Source organism: Scyliorhinus canicula, chromosome 8 (genome assembly GCF_902713615.1).
Source record: "Scyliorhinus canicula chromosome 8, sScyCan1.1, whole genome shotgun sequence".
In the NCBI taxonomy this organism is placed as follows: Eukaryota; Metazoa; Chordata; class Chondrichthyes; order Carcharhiniformes; family Scyliorhinidae; genus Scyliorhinus; species Scyliorhinus canicula.
In genome coordinates, this window is record NC_052153.1 from 154,290,541 (window position 1) to 154,312,852 (window position 22,312).

General features: G+C 52.7%; 1 protein-coding gene across 1 annotated transcript in view; it reads right to left on the minus strand.

The window, feature by feature from the left end:
- Positions 1 to 22,312, minus strand: part of LOC119969932 (ankyrin repeat domain-containing protein 31-like) — a 273,205-nt gene that overhangs the window by 135,604 nt on the left and 115,289 nt on the right. The window lies entirely within an intron of this gene.

Consider the following 22,312-nt stretch of genomic DNA (forward strand, 5'->3'; position numbering starts at 1 on the left):
AATCTGTCCAGATACTCTTAGATCTGGGCAATCACTCACACAGCTAGAAATCTGCACAGTCTACATATCATTGGTGACTATATAAATTTACTCCATCACTTCATGAATAATTCATGCTGTGAGACTGAAATAGTAGTTTATCAAGTAGCATTTTAGACGCTACAACCACTTCAATATAGGTGAGCTAAACTGACACCTGCCGCACCTCCTTAAGAACCGACTGATTTTAAATGTGAGGGTATCCCAAAACCCAGAAGGATTAATTGGAACACCAGTTCTTATTAGTGTATATTTTGAATTTGGTATACAGTGAGAAAAGATATGCAAACCAAGGAGGAATTCATGTCACTTTGTGATCAATTGATAAAGAATATTTATTAACTTAAAAGACAAACGTATGATAAGAAAGACTATAATACACTGAAACAGTACACTTAACTCCAAGGATGACTATACACACACAGTATCACATGGAATTATCCCTTTGCTCTCTCTGACATACCCCTTTCACAAACAACATCCAATATAACTCTGTGAGCTAAATCCTGCAGGTAATTACCACGCACAGGTTTGACTCCAGGCACCAAGTCGCGTGCGATGCACTCAACCCACTACGCCCAATGCAATCTGGATCACACCTTTACTCGGCGTGATCCATATCAGCACATTTAAACGAGTCATTAGCTTCATTTAAATATGTGCAGCCCATTCAAGGCTGCAATCTCTCAGCTCTCGGGATTCACCAGCCCCACTGGCGAGGCCTGACACTGATGCGAGTTAGTACAGGACATAAAAGCCAGTGATTTAGCCGAGTGAGCTAAAGGAACCTCAATGAGGTGTCTGCCCATTTGAGGGGACGGGCAATGCCCCGATGCCGATGGGAATAGATGGATGTGGGGCCAGGTGACCCTCATGTCTGGGCCGTGGGGACACATGGACTTTTGAGAATGGGGGGAGTTTGCCCCTCCAAAGTCAAGGGTTGGAGGTGTTGTCCATGTCTGCGCAGGTTTGCGATGTTCGTGAGTGGGAAGTTGGGGGAGTCTCAACCTAACTTTGAAATCTGGGCACCCTTCAAAAATGGCACCCTGATCTCTGAGGAGTCAATTTGGCCGGCGTCTTTAATTCCCCACCACAGAAAATAATTCAAGTGTGGGATTTCTCTGTGAGAAACTCCCCTAGCTCTAAAATTGAGTGTCACCCACACAAATGACTAAGTGTGGGTGAATATAAATCCGGATCGTACCCAGACACCCAGCACGAATCACCCTACGAAACCCACCCAAAATGACACTTTGGCCGTGATGCTGCGGAAAGATTTCTAAGTGCAGTAGCGAGCGGGAACTGCCACGAGCTTCCCGGTGCTCAGCCCAGTTAGGCCGGAAATGCTACTCAACGTTAACTGGTCCATTTAACAAGGTCTCACGTGCTTCTCACTGCTAATGAAGGTTCACCAGCCAATTCGCCAGGACCGCGCACGCCAGCCCCCCATTAACAAGGTCGAGCAGCACTTAAGCTGCACTTGCTCAGCCAACCCCAGCCAGCTCGCAACATTGGCACCCAGGAGAGCGGGCCCAAAATTTGGGGAAGCAGATCTGGGGAGGCTTCTAGTCTCAGTGAAGGCCAGGAAGGATGTCCTGTTCCCCCGGGGTGCCTGGAGGGTCAGTCACAGGGCAGCCAGTGTTGCCTGGGACGAGGTAGCGGTGGCTGTGAACTCAGGGAGTGTGACCAGGAGGACTGGCCTCCAGTGCTGGAAAAACGTCAACAACCTACACCGGGCAGCATGAATGAGTCGACACCAACCCCACTCCGCAGCCCAGAGGCCTCTCCGCCCCCACGTGAACATCCACCCCACCAATACTGTATGCGACACCCAGCCCTCCCTTCACACCCCCCTTCATCCCCCCAACTCTCCCTCCACATCCCCTCTCAGTTCAACTCCTCCCACTACTGTGAACCACACATGTGGCTAACGGTGCCCTCCCTGTGTCTCCTCAGAAAAAACTCTCCTACAATCGCCGGAAAAGGACCCAGACTGGCGGTGGTGTGCCGGACATAAGAATCCTCACCTCCTTTGAGGAGCAGGCCCTGGAGGTGACTGGGGTGACTGAGGACAGAGCAGTTACCCACGCTGAGGCTGGCAGATGCCGCAGAGGTGAGGAACCACCGGGCACCACCCAGAGGACCTGTCAAATAGGAGTTGTTTTTGCCTTACTGACTAACCAATCCCTCCCACTGACCACATGCCATTTCTTCTGCATGTCCTCCAGCCGGCGATGCTGGCCCATCCTGGGTGGCACCTTCTCCAGCCTCCCAGAAGACCACCTCAAGAGGGGAGCTCTGAGGAAGACACGATCGAGGCATCACAGCTGTCATCCCTACCCTCCACCAGCGCAGATACACACACCTCGGTGGGAAATGTTAGTAGTCAGGATTCTGGGACACATTCTGATGAGCACCACACAGCTGCTGGGCCAGGCCTGTCCTGCAGCCTCCAGTTGGCCTTCCAGATCCTCCCAGTACTTGTCCTCCAATCCCTGCCAGTCCAGGGACTCATCATCCTCCTCCTCCTCAGAGATGACCACAGGTTCCTCATCACCAAGCTCCAGCTTGTCGCCCCGCTGCTGTGCTTGGTTGTGGAGGGCACAGCAGACCACCACAAAGCGGGCGACCCTCTGGGGGGTGTATTGGAGTGCAGCAGAGGAGCGGTCGAGCAATCAGAACCACATCTTGAAGGGTCCGATGCACCGCTCAATCACAGCCTGGGTGGCCACATGGGCCTCAGTGTACCGGGTTTCCACTTCAGTCTCTAGCATTGGTACCGGCAGCATTAGCCATGTCCTCTGCAGGTACCACTTATCCCCCAAGAGCCAGCCGCCCATCCTGGGGTGGTCCTCGAAGAAGTCGGGGATGACCGACTGCCCCAGGATGTAGCTGTTGTGACACTCCCTGGGAAGCTTGCACACATGTGCATGATCATCATGTGGTTACACACGAGCTGTATGTTGAGGGAGTGGAACCACTTTCTGTTAACATAGGGCACTCCCAGATGGCTCGGTGTGTACAGGGCAACATGCGTGGCATTTATTACCCCCTGGATCTGGGACATCCCGGCTATGGCGGAGAAACCTTTAGCCTGGGCATCTTGCTGGGCAAGGTCCATGTCAAAGTTGACGTTGTTTTCCGCCCAGGCAAACAGGCCATCTATGACCTGTCGGATGCACCTGTGGGCTGAGATACCACACAGGTCCCCGCTGGAGTCACAGAATGATCCCGAGGTGTAAAAGTTCAGAGCTGCAGTGACCTTGGCGGCCACCGGGAGCGGGTGACCTCCTCCTCCTCCATGTGGAGCCACGTCCTCGAGGACAAGGCACAGGTGTCGCTCTGTCTCCTTATTGAGGCAGAGTCTTTTGCGGCACGTGCGGTCCGTCATCTGTTGAAACGACCAGCGATGCCTGTACACCGTGGGCCGTCGTGGGACTCCCCCTTTGCGGCCCTCCCTGGCCTGATGGGTGGCCAGGTCCTCAGGGTGTGGGGTGGGTCCGGCACATGGTCCGCCTCCTCCAGCATCTGAAGGCACTGCTGCTGCTGCCGTCTCCAGTGTCTGGCCACCCGGCCTTGTAGCAGCCCCACTAGGGAAAGTTCTGGGTCCAAAATCGATGCCATAGCGTTCAATATCTGTGAGGCATTGGAGAGGGTGTTAGACTGTGAAATTGCGGTGGCTCCCAACCTGGGACCCTGCATTCCCCCATTGACCTCCCCCCCCCCCACCCAGAACACCCTGCCCACGTATACCCGGCTGCAACGGGCCCCTTCACCTGACCCAGACCCTATACGCCCCCTATACGCCAGACACTCGCACATAACGTCACCTGGACTAGGCGCTGGTTTCCTTCCTGTGGCACTCACCCATCCTGAGGCTGTGAACATGTCCCCGGTACTGTGTCCCATCCCCTGGATGTTCGGATGTAGACTGCTGCGTGTGTGATGTTGCCTTCCACAATGTTCAGGCACAGTGTCCAGGCATCACTGTCTGATTGGGATGCTAGGCAATGACTCCCACATGCTACATGGCCTGTCCACCCACGGGAATCCACTTAGCTTCTGTGATGTGCTCACAACCAAGATTGCCAATTCCCTCTCAGCAATTCCCTCAGCCAGACGGCCAGAGACCTTGGCAGTCGGGGGAATTACGGGTGGTCAGTGGGGCAGACAGGCAGGGGCAAGGGTCGTCCCCGAACGGGTACACACGATCCAGGGGTTGGCATGGTGAATTCATCGTGGTTGCTCACCAGTTGCCTCCCCAAGCGCCTCCCCCCCACCCTCCCATGGCGGCGCACCTCTGTGGAGGGACCCCCCTCTCCCCCACAGCTGAAGATCCCCCATACTCTGCTGAGCACTGGATTGTCCAGCCCCCAGCCTCCAGCCCAAGTCGCTGGGCTCTTTGCCTTTGAGCGAAGATGGCTACTCATCTCCTCAGCTACCTGCAGAAGTCCTTCAGCCAGGTTCAGGTTTTTCAAAAGGAGTATTACTTGGCACCAACGTGACCACTTGCTGGCGAGACTGATGAATGGCGGGAGGCTGTTGGATATGGAGTCGCTCCTGTTAATTGTATGGAAATAGGGCTTAAGTAGTGATAATTGGTTTCTCGCCATGCTATGGCAAGTTCCCGATTTCACCTATGGGAGCGAACTGGTTGCTTTGCAAGCTTTTGGCGCCTGGAGTGGTTTTTGTTTTCAGCCTCTCCCGCTATTCACCGGCCTCGTCTCGCTCAAGCGAGAGCAACGAGGCTGGAGAATTGCACCATTTGTCATTTTTGTGGAGATGACGCTGATGAGACCATCAATTCACGCGACACGTGGTTAGAAGCATACAGTGGTTTTAATCGTCTTACAACAGAGCCTGCCTGTGACGAGATGAACTCTAGATGAATTGGCAGGCAGGCTCACAACAGCAACCTTTATTTTTTTAGAGAAATACAGCACAGAACAGGCCCTTCGGCCCACGATGTTGCGCCGAACTTTTGTCCTATGTTAATCATAGAATTTTGGACAATTTTTCATGGCCAATCCACCCAACCTGCACATCTTTGGACTGTGGGAGGAAACCGGAGTACCCGGAGGAAACCCACGCAGTCACGGGGAGGATGTGCAGACTCCACACAGACAGTGACCCAAGTCGAAATCGAACTTGGGACCCTGGAGCTGTGAAGCAATTGTGCTATCCACAATGCTACCGTGCTGCCCTTAAGAAGTTAACCTACACTCCATTATTCTACCCTAATCCAAGTACCTATCCAATAGCCGCTTGAAGGTCCCTAACTTTTCCGACTCAACTACTACCACAGGCAGTGCATTCCATGCCCCCACTACTCTCTGGGTAAAGAACCTACCTCTGACATCCCCTCTATATCTTCCACCATTTATCTTAAATTTATGTCCCCTTGTAATAGTGTGTTCCACCCGGGGAAAAAGTCTCTGACTGTCTACTCTATCTATTCCCCTGATCATCTTATAAACCTCTATCAAATCGCCCCTCATCCTTCTCCGTTCTAATGAGAAAAGGCCTAGCTCCCTCAACCTTTCCTCGTATGACCTACTCTCCATTCCAGGCAACATCCTGGTAAATCTCCTTTGCACCTTTTCCAAAGCTTCCACATCCTTCCTAAAATGCTGGCACCCGGGAGGCAACATACCTTTCGGGAGTCTCGCTCGCGACCACAGAATCTCCTATCTATTCCCCTAACCATTGAATCTCCTATTACTATTGCTTTTCTATGCTCCCCCCTTCCCTTCTGATCCCCAGAGCCAGACTCAGTGCCAGAGACCTGGCCGCTGGGGCCTTCCCCCGGTAGGTCATCCCCCCAACAGCATCCAAAACGGTATACTTGTTTTGAAGGGGAACGGCCACGAGGGATCCCTGCACTGTCTGCCTGTTAGTTTTCTTTCCCCTGACTGTAACCCAGCTACTCTTGTCCAGTACCTTTGGTGTGGCTACCTCCCTGTAACTCTTCTCTATGACCCTCTCTGCCTCCCGGATGATCCGAAGTTCATCCAGCTCCAGCTCCAGTACCTTAACACGGTCTCTGAGGAGCTGGAGTTGGGTGCACTTCCCGCAGGTATAGTCAGCGGGGACACCAGTGGTATCCCTCACCACCCACATCCTACAGGAGGAGCATGCAACTGCCCTAGCCTCCATCCCCTCTTACTTTACAGAATTAGCTGCCCCTTGGACCAACTGGACCTCCGCCCTCCGACTCTACTTCCAGTCAGTTGTACACTAAACTCCTGGCTCCCTTCACGCTCTTTGATAAATATAGGAAATGAAATGTAAGGAGAACCTTACTCCCTCCTCACCTAACTTCCTCAGTCACCAAACTCTCACTGTAGCACTCAAATGCCACAAGCTCAGCACTCCAGTGCAAACAAAGTCTGCACTGTAACTAGCTCCTATTTATACTGTGACTCTAGCTTCTGAAAACTGGCCTAATGCAATTAACTAATTAACAAGCTCCAGCTGCAAGTAAGTCCAAGTAGAACCTTGTTTAAAGCTGATTCAAAATTCACCTTCTTATAGACCAAACAGCAACTTTTAAGTTAATTAACTAAATAAAAGAAATACTAGACTTTAAATCAAAATGAACCCTTATACTCCCTCAGTCACCAAACTCTCACTGTAGCACTCAAATGCCACAAGCTCCGCACTCCAGTGCAAACCCTTTATACTTCCGGTTAGGGGGAGGTGCCATGGGCGGAGCCAAGGGTGGAGCCCAATACAAGCTCCTCATCTCCCCCTATGGGTAGAGACGCGCAACTACACATGATCTAGTACAAGGTACAGGCTCAACACATGTTGTACAATACAGTGTGGATTATTAGTGTTTATAATTCACCACAGACGCCCTTGCTTTTCTCACTGCTATGCCATTTCGCATATCAAAACCGTTTCAGACAGCTGGCCATATCAATTCCCTGTTTTATTTGCACCCTAATTTCATTCTGTAATCTTAATTTTTCCAAAGTAACAGGTGGCTTGTTCAATGCAGCACATCAATTAAATGATCTCCTTCTGCACTGTACCTATTCTATGATTCTATAATTTCAGGCTGCTTGTATTGCCACCGGTCCATGATCAATCAATGGACATCAGGTGATTGCCTATCAGTGACGCAACAGGCGGTGTAGGTGGAAGAAAAGCAGGAAGTGGGAGGAGCAAATGCTGTCATCAGGAATACAGTGCGGCTGTGAGAAGTATGTCTGCCTATCACGGTTCCACATTACTTTATAAACTGATCTTTTTGCTGGCAGTCAATCCTGAGCCGCACAAACAATTAGAAATCCTGAGAGAAGCAGGTCCAAAATCAGGGGGGTCTTATTTTTTGGATGGTGTTGGGCCCTCCTTTAGCACACAGGGGCCTAATGCTTGTTTTAGGGTGGTTATCTTGGACATCTGGAAGTTATCTAAGGTTGGTTTAGGGCTGATTTAGCTCAGTGAGCTAGACAGTTGGTTTGTGATGCAAAACAAAGCCAGCAGTGCGGGTTCAATTCCTGTAGCAGCTTACCCCAACAGGCGCCCGAATGTGGCGACTGGGAGCTTTTCACAGTAACTTCATACTTGTGACAATAAAAGGTTGTTATTATTATTATCCGAAGTCAATTTGGCACTGGATGTTTTTCAGTCTTAGAAAGCAGAGCCTAACCTCCAAAATTACTAACTTCTGCTCATTGGTTGTTTGGTGCAATGATGGCCAATTTCTACCCGAGTGTTTATTGCTTGATATGATTAATGTGGCGACGAGGTGGTTCTGAAATTGAATCTGCAAGTAGGTGTCTGAAAATTGTCGTCAAAAATTTCAAATGAGGGCGGCATGTGGCGCAGTGGGACTGCGGCGCTGAGGACCCGGGTTTGAATCCTGGGTCACTGTCCGTGTGGAGTTTGCACATTCTCCCATGTCTGCATGGATTTCACCCCCACAACCCAAAGATGTGTCGGTAAGGTGGATTGGCCATGCTAAATAATAATAATAATAACCACTTATAGTAGGCTTCAATGATGTTACTGTGAAAAGCCCCTAACCACATTCTGGCACCTGTGCAGGGAGGCTGGAACGGGAATTGAACTTGCGCTGCTGGTCTTGTTCTGCATTACAAGCCAACTGTCTTAGCCCACTGTGCTAAACCAGCCTATGAATAGGTTAAGTTTTATCTCAAGGTTACCTTATTTCCACATGCTTGATGTTTTCAGCCAGGGACTGGTGCAGTGGAATTGTCACTGGACTAGTAATCCAGATACCCAGGTTATATTCTAGGGACCTCGCCACAGCAGATGACGTAATTTAATAGCAAAAAAAACAGAATTAAGAGTCTAGCATTGACGATTGTTGTAAAAACCCATCTGGTTCACTAATGTTGTTTAGGGAAGGAAATCTACCATCCTTCCCTTGTCTGGCCTGCATGTGACTCCAGATCTGCACCTAACCTGTACATCTTTGGACTATGGGAGGAAACCGGAGCACCCGGAGGAATGACCTAGCAAACCACTCTGTTCAATGGCAATTAGAGCTGGGCAATAAATGATGGCCCAGCCAGTGAAGCCAACATCCAATAAATGAATGTTTAAAAAAACAGCAGATACAGCAGGTTTACTGAAAAAAAATAGTCTTGAAATTGAACTGGTAATATTAATATAGTAACCCTGAATGCATTTATATAAAATTTCTTTGTCACCAAGGTGTTAACCTATTTATTTAAACAGGTTAGCATCTCTGAAAAGTGGTAAAGAAACTGCATGAAAATTAATTAATCTTTGGATACTAATGTTCTTATGTTCGATGGGCCGAATGGCCTCCTTCTGCACTGTACGGATTCTATGATTTATAGATCGAGCATCCTTTATCCGTGAATTTGAAAACCGAACACATCCCAAAACGACATTTGTTTTGAACCACACCAACCTTTAGTGAGCAAAGGGCAGAATGTTTTAGTTTTTGCAGAGTAGAGCAGCAGGCGGGAAAAACGGGTGGGAAGCCGCTGGCCCCAAGGGCGGCTTCCTCCACCTTACTTTTAGCCCTCAATATGAAAACAGTTGCGGGGCGGGCGCCATGATGTAGTGTAGGCAGGATCCATCCTGTTTTAAGAATATAAAAATAAAAATGTACCCGCCCCCCCCACCCCACGAAACATCACCCAACACCAGCACGGAGTCCCCCCCACACTGAAACGGAACCCCCTCCAACAGACTACTCCCTGGTGCTACTCCCTGGCACTGTGGTGTCAAGAACAGTACCAGGGGAGCACCAGGTCAGTGCCATAGGCAACAGCAGGTTTACAGAGTCAAGATCAGTGCCGGGGAATACCAGGGCAGTGCCTGTGGCAATGGCAGCAGGCAGTGCCAGGGTACTTCCCAGACATGACCATCTCTCCCTGGGGGCTGTACTCACCTGTGCACCTCTGGCGGGTTCTGCTTTCCAGGCGCACATCATGGAGACCTGTCGTGATTCACGTTGATGTACCATCACGCCAACATGAATGGACAATCCAGCAGAGGTGTGGGGTACAGGGAGGACTATCAGATATAATGGCCTGGTAACTGGGATTTCCATTACGCAATTGGCAGGGGCGAAGACAAATGATCAGGGAAATCACGCTGGCATAAAAGTTATTTTGTGATTTCCATGGGATTTTTCACCCCTGTTGCTATTCCCGCGCCCCCCCCCCCACCTCCCCCCCCCCACCCCCCCCCCCCCCCCCCCCCCCCCCCCCCACCTCCCCCCCCCCCCCCCCCCCCCCCCACCCCCCGCTGAAAACAGGAGCGAAAAATTCCCCCCAAAAGTCTCAGACACAAGGCGACGTGACCCGAGCTGACACAAACCTCACTAACTGCACCCGACCTTTAGCGTGGGGAGTCTCTATCCCGTGCCAACACGACCGAGCCGATACAAACCTCGCCAACAGCACTGAGCCTTTAGCACAGGGAAATTAGTTGTTTGTCTGCACTGTTTACCTTGCAATTTTTATGTGAACTGTTTACCTTGTGTGGTGAATGTAATATAGATGTATATATGTTAATTCACACGGTCTTTGTAAGCGCAGTAGCGCTATCCTACCACTAGGGGGAGTAGCACTGGGAGCACTCAGGAACTTGTACCGGGCTCCACCCTTGGCTCCGCCCACGACTCCTCCCCCTAGTGCAGCTGTATAAATACCCTTGTCCAGAGTCAGCCTGCAGTTCACTGAGAGTTCATCAACGGGTAACAGGCTGGCTCTGTAGTAAGTCGATTAAAGCCTAGATTCACATCGGAAACACGTGTCTGGTGAATTGATGGTTCCATCAATTTAATCGACTTAAGAACAGTAAAGATCGATTATGGAATCGGCCCTCAAGCCTGGACGCCTGGAACTCAACCCGCAGGATGCAGAGGCTAAAGAAATCTTTTCCCACTGGATCCGGTGCTTCAAGGCCTACCTGGCAGAAGCGAGCACAGCCGAAACGACAGAGGATCAGAAGTCTACTGCACACGAGGGTGAGCCACAGAATCTCTACGCAACTAAACTCGGCCAGTTCATATACTGCGGCGCAAGCAGTTCTCCAGAAAATGTATGTAAGGGCCATTAATGAAGTTTACGCTCGCCATGTGTTCATGACTCGCCACCAGCGGCTAACAGAATCACTCGCCGAATTCCTAAGGGAACTTAATAATTTGTCCAATGACTGTAATTACCAAGCGGTTACCGCGGCTGAACACAGGGAATTGGCGGTACGCAATGTTTTTGTAGCGGGCCTCAGGTCTAACTATGTGCGCCAAAGACTGCTGGAAAAGGGGGCCCAGGAATTAGAAACGACTGTGGAAGTTGCTACCACGATGGAGGTCTCCTTCCGCAGCCTTAACTCGTTCCCCACGGACCCCGCGACCCAATCATGGGCCCCAGACCAGCGACTCCCCCAGGCCTGTGCTACGCTGCCGCCCAGCCACCATGCTGCCCCAGCCAACCACTATGCTGCCCCAGCCAGCCACTATGCTGTTCCAGCCAGCCATTTCTGCGGCCAGAACCAGCACCCGCGGCAGCACTGCCCGGCTGCAAAGCGACCTGCAGCAGCTGTGGGCGAAAAGGCCATTACGCAAGAGTGTGCCTCGCAAAAAGGGCCCCAGCTTCCAACACCCCAGCGACTCACAGTAATCGCTCCCCTCACTCGTAGCCCCGCGGGGCCCGAAACGCTGCGGCCTATGCCCCCGACTCCGCCCCCTCCAGCCACGTGCGATCCATGGGGGCCGCCATCTTGGAAAACCTCCACCACGCGGCCGCCACGTGCGACTCATGGGGGCCGCCATCTTGGACGCCACCATCCTCGCCGCCCGCCACGTGCGATCCACGGGCCCGATCAGCATCTCCGCGCTCGGACAATTCTGCGGAGGAATTCGTATTCGACTATGAACTCATCTCGGGGCCACTCCAGCACAGCTGATCGAGCCGCCGACTACCCGCAACTCAGCGTGGTCACCCTGGACCAACCACGACCAAAGAATCTACGAAACTCGATGGCAGAGGTCCATATCAACGGGTACAAAACGCCATGCCTCTTCGACTCCGGGAGCACAGAGAGCTTCATACATCCAGACCTGGTAAGACGCTGTTCGCTCCCCGTTTTCCCCGCGCAGCAAACTATCGCGCTCGCTTCAGGCTCCCACTCGGTCCAGATCCAGGGGAGCACCGCCGTGACACTCACAATCCGAGGCGCTAGTTACTCGAAATTCAAACTCTACGTTTTGCGCCACTCTTATTAGGCCTAGACTTCCAATGCAACCTCAAGAGCCTCGGAGGGCCCCTGCCCCCACTCACGATCTGCAGCATCGCTACGCTGCGAATCCCCCCCCCCCTTCCTCTCTTTGCAAATCTCACTAAGGACTGTAAACCCGTAGCCACTCGTAGCAGGCGGTATAGCCTGCAGGATAGGTTATTTGTCAGAGCAGAGGTCCGAAGGCTACTCAGTGAGGGGGTTATAGAGGCCAGCAATAGTCCCTGGAGAGCTCACGTGATGGTCGTTAAGACCGGGGAAAAATTCCTTATGGTGGTCGACTACAGTCAGACCATAAATAGATTTACGCTCTTCGACGCGTATCCCCTCCCCCAGATTTCAGACATGGTAAACCAGATCGCCCAGTACCAGCTCTTTTCCACGGTGGACCTGAAGTCTGCATGCCACCAGCTCCCAATCCGCCCGGAGGACCACCACTACACGGCATTCGAGGCCGATGGCCGCCTCTTCCATTTCCTCCGGGTCCCTTTCGGCGTCACTAATGGGGTCTCGGTGTTCCAGCGAGCAATGGACCAAATGGTGGACCAGTATGGGCTGCAGGCCACGTTTCCGTACTTGGACAATGTCACCATCTGTGGCTATGACCAGCAAGACCACGAAGCCAACCTCCACCGTTTTCTCCAGACGGCACAGAAACTGAATCTCACGTACAACAAGGAGAAATGTGTTTTCCGCACATCCAGACTAGCCATCCTCGGCTATGTCGTGGAAAACGGAGTCCTGGGCCCCGACCCGGACCGTATGCGCCCCCTCTTAGAACTCCCTCCCCCTCATTGTCCCAAGGCCCTCAAACGGTGCTTGGGATTTTTTTCCTACTACGCCCAGTGGGTCCCTCAATATGCGGACAAAACCCGCCCACTCTTTAGGACCACACGATTTCCACTGTCAGCCGAGGCACGCCAGGCCTTTGACGGCATCAAGGAGGACATCGCCAAAGCGGCCATGCGGGCGGTGAATGAATCCACCCCATTTCAGGTAGAGAGCGACGCCTCAGAGGTAGCTCTTGCAGCCACGTTAAATCAGACAGGGAGACCAGTTGCATTTTTCTCCCGTACCCTCTCCGCTTCAGAACTCCGACACTCTTCAGTCGAGAAAGAAGCACAAGCCATTGTGGAGGCTATCCGTCATTGGAGGCACTACCTCGCAGGTAGGAGGTTCACCCTCATCACCAACCAAAGATCGGTTGCCTTCATGTTCGACAACTCGCAAAGGGGCAAAATTAAAAACGACAAAATTCTGAGGTGGAGGATCGAACTCTCCACCTACAATTATGATATCAAATATCGACCCTGGAAGCTCAATGAGCCTCCGGATGCCCTATCCCGCGGGACATGGGCCAGCGCGCAGATCGACCGATTAAAAGTCATCCACAATGACCTCCGCCACCCGGGGATCACCCGTCTCGCCCTCTACATCAGAGCCCGAAACCTGCCTTTCTCCAATGAGCAGGTAAAAGCGGTCACCAGGGACTGCCCGATCTGTGCGGAGTGCAAACCGCACTTCTATAGACCAGACAGGGCCCACCTGGTCAAGGCTTCTAGGCCCTTTGAATGCCTCGCAATTGATTTCAAAGGGCCACTCCCCTCAACTAACAAGAACGTTTACTTCTTAAACGTCGTAGACGAGTTCTCCCGTTTCCCATTCGCTATCTCGTGCCCCAACATGACCTCCCACACAGTCATTAGGGCCCTGCATAGCATCTTCACACTGTTTGGTTTCCCCAGCTACGTACACAGCGATCGGGGTTCGTCCTTCATGAGCGACGAGCTGCGTCAGTACCTGCTCGACAAGGGCATTGCCTCGAGCAGGACTACCAGCTACAACCCCAGGGGGAACGGGCAGGTGGAAAGGGAGAATGCGACGGTCTGGAAGACCGTCCTACTGACCCTCCATCTAGAAAGCTCCAAGTCTCCCAGTGGCAGGAAGTCCTCCCAGACGCGCTCCACGCTATTAGATCCCTTTTGTGCACGGCGACCAACCAGACCCCTCACGAGAGGCTCTTCATTTTTTCCAGGGGCACTACCACAGAGGTCTCACTTCCGGCATGGCTGAGGACGCCGGGCCCCGTACTTCTGAGGAAACACGTCAGGGCGCACAAAACCGACCCCCTTGTTGAGAAGGTGCGCCTGCTCCACTCCAACCACCAGTACGCTTTCGTCGAGTTCCCTGACGGCCGTCAGGACACAGTATCCCTCCGGGATCTGGCACCCGCCGGATCCAGCGCCCCCTCTACCCCCACAGAAGAACCTCTCACTCTACACCCCATGCTGCCGCCCCCTTGCGTTCCCGAGCCCACGGGCTCGCTCCACTAGTTCCGCGTCCCCGCGCCGGCCAGCCCCCAGCGCCCCCAGTTCCCGGTCGAACCAGGAGAGTATGAAGCTCGGATACAACCCTCCCTGGAGTCCGCCATCGTACCCCAGCACACAACACCCATCCAGCCACCGCAATAGGCTGCAACCCCGGTGCTCCGCAGATCTCAGCGGACAATTCGCCCACTGGACAGACTGACTTTATAGACTAGACCACCACCCCCGCCGGACTTGATTTTTTTGCAGGGAGTGAATGTGGTGAATGTAATATAGATGTATATATGTTAATTCACACGGTCTTTGTAAGCGCAGTAGCGCTATCCTACCACTAGGGGGAGTAGCGCTGGGAGCACTCAGGAACTTGTACTGGGCTCCACCCTTGGCTCTGCCCACTACTCCTCCCCCTAGTGCAGCTGTATAAATACCCTTGTCCAGAGTCAGCCTGAGTTCACTACGAGTTCATCGACAGGTAACAGGCTGGCTCTGAAGTAAGTCGATTAAAGCCTAGATTCACATTGGAAACACGTGTCTGGTGAATTGATGGTTCCAGCACCTTGCAAATCTTGTCCAGCATGCAGAATCACAGATGGCTCCAAGGTGGGAAATTATTACAGGTATCCAATATTCAGTGGTACATCTTGCTCTTCTAGCCACTTAATTTACTTTAGATGAGAGATACCCTGGGTTTCAAACATTGTAATTTAAAAAAGCCTAGAGCTATATACGGTATTCGAAAACTGAAATTATCTGAAATCCGAAACGCAATCAGCCCCAAGGGTTTCAGGTAGGGGATACTCAACCTGTACTCCATAATTATAAAGCCCCAAGTGATGTTGGATACATAATTCATAAACGTAAAAAGTAGGTGAACGATTGTGATCCGGGTCAGTGTATATTTTTCAGTTGCCATTATTTCCTGTCACTAATCTCATGCATACACGAGACATGTGCTATATTTGAAATCTTGGTGATGATTTAACGGGAGAAGTTCTAAGTGCCGTATCGGACGTGACATTCTGGGTGCTTCCTGACAACCAAGCTGGCGAGACAGCAGTCCGTATTGAACCCATATTTAACGGCACTTAGTGCCGGAAATGATCCCCCACGAGCTTCACGGTGGAACTGGCTGAAGTTAGCCCATAATATGAGGGAAAAGGCTCAGGTGGGCGGCGGGATACCAGACATCAGAGTCCTCACCTCCTGTGAGGAATGGGCCCTGGAGATCGCGGAGTTGACCGAGGAGAGCGCTGTCACCGACAGCGAGCTTGGCCTGTGCCTCAGGTGAGGATCCACTGCCCCTTCACCCAAATGACTCAAGGGAGTTGTTCATGTCAAACAAAATGATCCTTCCCTCTCACTGACCACATGTCCTTTCTCTCGCAGGATCTCCCTCTGATAGGGCCGAGCTATCTGGGGTCAGGTGCGCCCTGCACCCCAACCAACAACCAAGAGAACAACTTGGAGAACTCCGCGCAGACCACCAGCGAGGCGTCACAGCTGTCAAACCCACCCTCCACCAGCACAGAGACACACACCTCCAGGGGCGACATTAGTAGACAGGCTTCGCTCAATCTAGTGAGCACCACACAGTTGCTGATCCATATCAGGCAGAGGCAGGGATGACCAACAGCAGTCGGAGGTTTGCTCAATCCAACAGAGAGTAATGAGATAAAATACCAAACAATCCAGGCTACTTTTAAACCATTTTAGCCATGCCGGACGTGCACAGCGGGCGAGACCGGAAGCCTCTTCCCAAGATCAACCAAATGATCAAACGATCATACTTGCCGGCCAATTAATAATCTTTATTATTGTCACAAGTAGGCTTACATTAACACCGCAATGAAGCTGTGAAAAGCCCCTAGTGCCACACTCCGGCGCCTGCTCGGGGACACAGAGGGAGAATGCAGAATGTTCAATTTCCCAAACAAGCACATCTTTCGGGACTTTAAGGAGGAAACCGGAGAACCTGGAGGAAACCCATGCAGACATGGGGAGAATGTGCAGACTCCACACAGACAGTGACCCAAGCCGGGAATCGAACGTGGGACCCTGGCACGGTAAAGCAACAGTGCTAACCACTGTGCTATCATGAAACCCCAGGCCAGACATAAACGCTGTGAGGCCGGCAGAGATGGGAGCGTGGCGGGTGCAGGGTCCAATGGTGTACCGGAAAGAGGTTCAAAGGCAGCTGAATTAGGCCGTTGAAGCTAACATATGAGGAAGTGAGTTCTCCAGATGGTCAGCAGCACCACGCGGAGACAAACGACGTGGGGAGGGCAGTTCAGGTGGGCACTCGGTTTTCAGGCCTGCATGCTCTCATGGAGGCGGTGGGTACCAGGCCGGACAACCTGATGCCACGCGATAGCAAGAAAAGGTCACCCACCAAAGGCCTGGGCAATGGTGGCAACCAAGGTCAGTAAGCACAACGTGGTGCATCGGACTTGGCTACAGTGCAATAAAAGGTTAAATTATCTTCTGCACGTGGCAAGGATGAATATCTAGTTGACATGGTCCAGTGTGGAAGGGTGCCCACCCTTAGCAGTGCTCGGAGGTGTAGGGATCAGAGTCGCAGAGCACATGGGACTGGGAGATATGGTCGGAAGCTGTGGGTCTATTTAAGGGTCAGATGTGCAAAGACGTCAGGAATGTCAACATGAAGTGGGTGAAAGAGCATAGTCTGGTGTTGGAGATGGAGGGTTAAGAAATGAATGGACACTTGAACTTGCAGGAGAAGAGAAGACACAATAACGCTGAGCCACAATGATGCCACTATGATGTCGTTGATGTCAGTTGACCCCGGCTGCCTAGCATGGACATTGATTGTGTGATGAGTAATAATACTGACTGATTGTTTTCCTCCCTCAGATGAGCCATCCTCCAGACCCAGCCAGGACCCCCAGAATCTTCCATTAACACCTGAGGAGGTGCCACTGCTCAGATCCGCACCAATCTCTGCACCAATCACCAACAGATACAGGCACGTTGGTGGTCAATAATAATTAATAGTGCACAGTGGTGGAGGTGGTGTTTCTTCAGGACACACACTTGCAGATTAAGGTTGCACAATGGGTGGGTGGGTCAGACATTCAATTTGGGATTTAACTCCAAGTCCAGAAGGGTTGCTATTCTACTTAGTAAGAGGGTGACATTTGTGCTGGCTAGGGTGGTGCGGGACCCCGGGGGTCGGTTTCTGGGGTTTTGGAGGGGCCCCCGGTTGTGCTGGTAAACATTTATGCGCCTAATTGGGACAATGGGGAATTTGTTAAGCAGATAGTTGCAGACATCCGGATCTAGACTTGAATAAATTGATAATGTGTGTCGATCTTAACTGAGTGATGGCGTCTCAGCTGGACCGATCGAGTCCCTTGTGGAGCAGAAGAAGCTGCAAGGGGAATTTGATTTATTGATGACAGGGGGGCGGTGGACCAGCTTCGGAGAGCGAGGGGGATTCTGTATAAGTATAGAGAGAAGGCCAGCTGCCTGTTAGCACATCAACTGAGGCGAAAAGCTGCTGCGTGGGAGATAGTAGAAGTGAGGAGGGTGTGATAGTGATGATGCCGGAGAGAATTAATAAAGCATTTGAGGCCTTCTATAGGGAGCTGTATAAGTCTATATGTTGGGAGAGGGGGCTGAGGTGGGGCAGTTTCTTGATGGGCTGGTGTTCCTGGAAGTTGAAAGGGAGAAGGGACAGGGATTGAAGGCTCCGCTGGGGCTACAGGAGGTAAGATGGAGGCTATTGGGTCAATGCAGTCAGGGAAGGCGTTGGGACCTGATGGTTCCTTGGTTAATTTTTATGAACTGTTTGGTCCTGTGGCGGCAATGAGTGAGTGAGCCACACATTTGGGGGCTCTCACTCCGGCGGGATTTGAGGAACTGGTTCCCCGGTTTTGCGGGACTGTGGAGAGGTGAAAGGACGGCCACGGAGGTGCAGAGGAGCGAGCAGAGCTGCATGGAACCGCGGGAGGGCAGAAAGCAGCAAAAACGGGAGAGGAAGGGACAAAGGCAAGGTGCAGGGGAAGCTGACCCGGGTGCAAAGATGGCGGACCTCGGACCTGGCGATCCAGCAAGCGCTGGAAAACATGCTGCAGGTGATTTAAAAGTTTTGAGTCGTTGAAGCGGGATAACTTGGACCCACTTCAGAAGGCAGTGGATCAGCTGAACCAGAGATTGGATGCCCAGGACGAAAAAGTTAAGGAGCTGGGAGAGGCGGTGGAGGAGCAGGCGGATGCGCAGACGATTGCGGCGCTAGAAGCCGATGGGTTGAAGGAGAGGCAAAGGACACTACTGGACAGAGTAGAGGAGCTGGAAAATAGAGCCCGTAGACAAAATCCGAGGATCATCAGCCTCCCGGAGGGGGCTGAGGGAGCTGATGCCACAGCATTTGTGGCGGATCTGTTGATGCAGCTGATGGGGGCTGAAGCCTTTCCGTGACCGCCGGAGCTGGAGGGGGCACACAGAGTGCAGGCTAGACAGGTGCGTCCGGGGGAGGGGGGGGGGGGGGGGACTAAATGGGCCAGTTAAAAGGGCACGTGTGTTCGCGCATTTGCGGGCTCTGAAGGCGGACGTAATTATGTTGCAGGAGACACATCTGAAAGTGTCTAACCAGACTAGGCTAAGGAAGGACTGGATTAGCCAGGTCTTCCACTCTGACTTGGATTCTAAGTCCAGGGGGTTAGCAATTATGATCAATAAGCGGGTTCAATTTGAGGCGGAAGGCGTAGTCGCAGATGGCGGGGGCAGATTCCTTATGGTAAGGGGCAAACTGGAGGGGAGAAGAGTGGTGCTGGTGAATATATATGCTCCGAACTGGGACGACGTTGACTTTATCAAAAGAGTGCTGGGGAAGATCCCGGACCTAGACTCTCATAGGTTGATAATGGGTGGGGACTTTAATACGGTACTTGACCCGGGGCTGGACCGGTCATGTCCTAGAACGGGTAGACTCCCAGCAATGGCAAGGGAGCTGAAAGGGTTCATGGAGCAAATGGGGGCAGTGGACCCCTGGAGAGCCAGACAGCCGACAGGAAGGGGCTAGTCGTTTTACTCACATGTTCATAAAAGTATATTCTAGGACTGATTTTTTAAATCCTGAGCAGGTACTGTGTAGGGGAGGTAAAGAATACGGAATATTCGGCAATCGCTATCTCGGACCATGCCCCGCACTGGGTGGACCTGCAGGTCTGTGGGGAGAATTACCAACGCCCGCAATGGAGGTTAGACGTAGGATTGTTGTCGGAGATGGGGATCTGTGAGAGGCTTCGGAGGTGTACGCAAAACTACTTGCAGGTGAACGATACGGGGGAGGTTTCAGCAGTGACCCTGTGGGAGGTGTTGAATGCAGTAGTGAGGGGGGAGCTGATCTCAATTCGGGCTCACAGGGTGAGGGCGGAAAGAGCAGAAATGGACAGATTGGTTAGGGAAATTTACCGGATACACAAGGAGCATGCGGGGTCCCCGGGGAGGACCTACTCAGGGAGAGACGGAGATTACAGGAGGTACTGGGGGTGCTATCCACGAGTAGGGCCGTGGAACAACTTAGGAAGGCGAGGGGAGTGGTGTATGAGCATGGGGAGAAGGCCAGTAGATTGCTAGCGCAGTAACTCAGGAATATGATATATGGCCAAGAGTGAGATGTTTGTGGTGCAGGCAAGGAGCCAGGAGAATAGACTGAAGGAGCTGCCATTTAGGCTGGTTGAGGAAAGTTTCCGGTACTTGGGGATACAGGTGGCACGAGACTGGGGCAGGTTGCACAAGTTAAATTTGACCAGAGTGGTGAAACAAATGAAGAGGGAGTTTTGGAGATGGGATGCACTCCCGCTGTCGTGGCGGGGAGGGTGCAGACTGTAAAGATGACAATCCTCCCTGGATTCCTGTTCATCTTCCAGTGTCTCCCAATCTTTATCCCATGGTCCTGCTTCAAAAGGACTGGCAAAATCATCATGAGCTTTGTCTGGGCGGGAAAATCCCCACAGATGAAGAAGACGATGCTTGAAAGGAGCCGCAGCGAGGGAGGGCTGGCATTGCCGAGTCTGATCAACTACTACTGGGCGGCGAACATAGCCATGGTAAGGAAGTGGATGGTGGGTATGGTGATCTACCACTGTATATATATGTGTATGCTCGTATTAGGGGATGTACGACAGTACCTGTATTACAGGTTTTCCGGTAAGCCCATGCCGGCTAGCTCCGCCCACAGGGAGCAGTATAAATATTCCTAAGTTCCCCTGAGCTGCCATTCTACAGCTGCAGCCGAAGGAATAACATCTCACGGTAATAAAGCATCTCTTATACCGATTCGAGTCTTTGTGTGCAATTACTAGCGCATCAATTCATCACCGTGAGATTTTCCACATCATGGACATCAGAATTAAACCCGATCGCCTGCAGTTGGATCCATAGTCACCGAACGCCAGAAAAGACTTAACCACTGGCTGGCTTTTTTCGAGGCCTACATCACCTCAGCGGACCCTGCACCATCGAAGGCTCAGAAAATTCAACTCCTATACTCAAGGTTGAGCTCCAGCGTGTTCCCGCTGATACAGGACGCGCCTAACTACGCCCGAGCCATGGAACTTCTCAAGGAGAATTACGTCCAGTCGACGAACATTCTGTTTGCGAGACATGTACTCGCCACTCGCGTCCAGCAACCGGGTGAGTCGATTGAGGACTTCTGGTGGGCCCTTATCCCTCTAGTACAGGACTGCGAGTGCCAGGGCGTCTCGGCTATGGAACGTTCAAATCTCCTCATGCGGGATGTCTTTGTGATGGGTATTGCATCGGACCCCATCCGGCAACGACTGCTGGAAGGGGCCGTGCTCGATCTTGCGGCAACAAAGACTTTAGCGCTCTCTATGACGGGCGCTTCCCGTAATGTGCGGCCCACCCATCCTACCCCTCGTGGAACCCGCAACCGACCCCCCCCTGACTGGCACCACTCCCGCGCAGTATGCCTGCGCTGCTCGCCGCACCACACACCCTGAGGGTCCCCACTGCTACTTCTGCGGTCAGCAGAAGCACCCTCGACAGCGCTGCCCGGCCCGCACCGCGACCTGTAAATCCTGTGGCAAGAAAGGCCTCTTTGCAGTGGTGTATCAGGCCCGCGCAGTTGCCGCTGTCGCACCTCAACTCTCTCCCTCGCCTCAGCCGATCGGGCAATGGGCCACACCGTCCGCTGCTCCCAGGGCCATGTGCAATCAGTGGGCGCCGTCATCTTCCTTCCCCAACTCCACATGCGATCAGTGGGCACCGCCAACTTTCGCCGTCTCCGCAATGTGCGCACCATGGGCGCCACCATCTTCATCCTCCGACTCCAAGTGCGATCAGTGGGCGGCGCCATCTTGTCCCGCCCCCGCAACGTGCGCTGTATGGGCGCCGCCATCTTCTTCCCCGCAGGTACTTCTGATGTCGCCATTTTGTCCTCCCCTCGGGACTGGACCACGGGACCCGGGTCGCTGCCGCTACTCATCGGGCAATCGCCCGCTACTCGCCTCCATGATGCTCGACCAATCCCGTCCTCGCAACCTGGCCACCGCTTCTACGACGGTGCTCATCAACGGCCACGCGACGTCCTGCCTAATCGACTCCGGGAGCACAGACAGCTTCATCCATCCGGACAGGGCAAGGCGCTGCTCCCTCGCGGTCCATCCCGCCAACCAGCGGATCTCCCTGGCCTCCGGATCCCACTCTGTCCCGATCCGGGGTTTCTGTCTGGTCAAACTCACCATACAAGGCGTTGAATTCAGCCATTTCCGCCTGTACATTCTCCCCAACCTCTGTGCAACACTTTTACTGGGCCTGGATTGCAATGTAACCTCCAGAGCCTCACCCTCAAATTCGGCGGGCCCTACCCCAACTCACCGTTTGCGGCCTCACGACCCTCAAAGTTGACCCTCCCTCCTTCTTTGCCAATCTGACTGCAGATTGCAGGCCCGTCGCCACCAGGAGCAGACGGTACAGCACCCAGGACAAGACGTTCATCAGGTCCGAGGTTCAGCGGCTGCTTCGGGAGGGTATTATCAAAGCCAGCAACAGTCCCTGGAGAGCCCAAGTGGTGGTGGTTAAAACTGGGGAGAAACACAGGATGGTCGTGGACTACAGCCAGACCATCAACCGGTACATGCAGCTCGACGCGTACCCCCTCCCTAGCATATCTGATATGGTCAATCAGATTGCACAGTACCGGGTCTTCT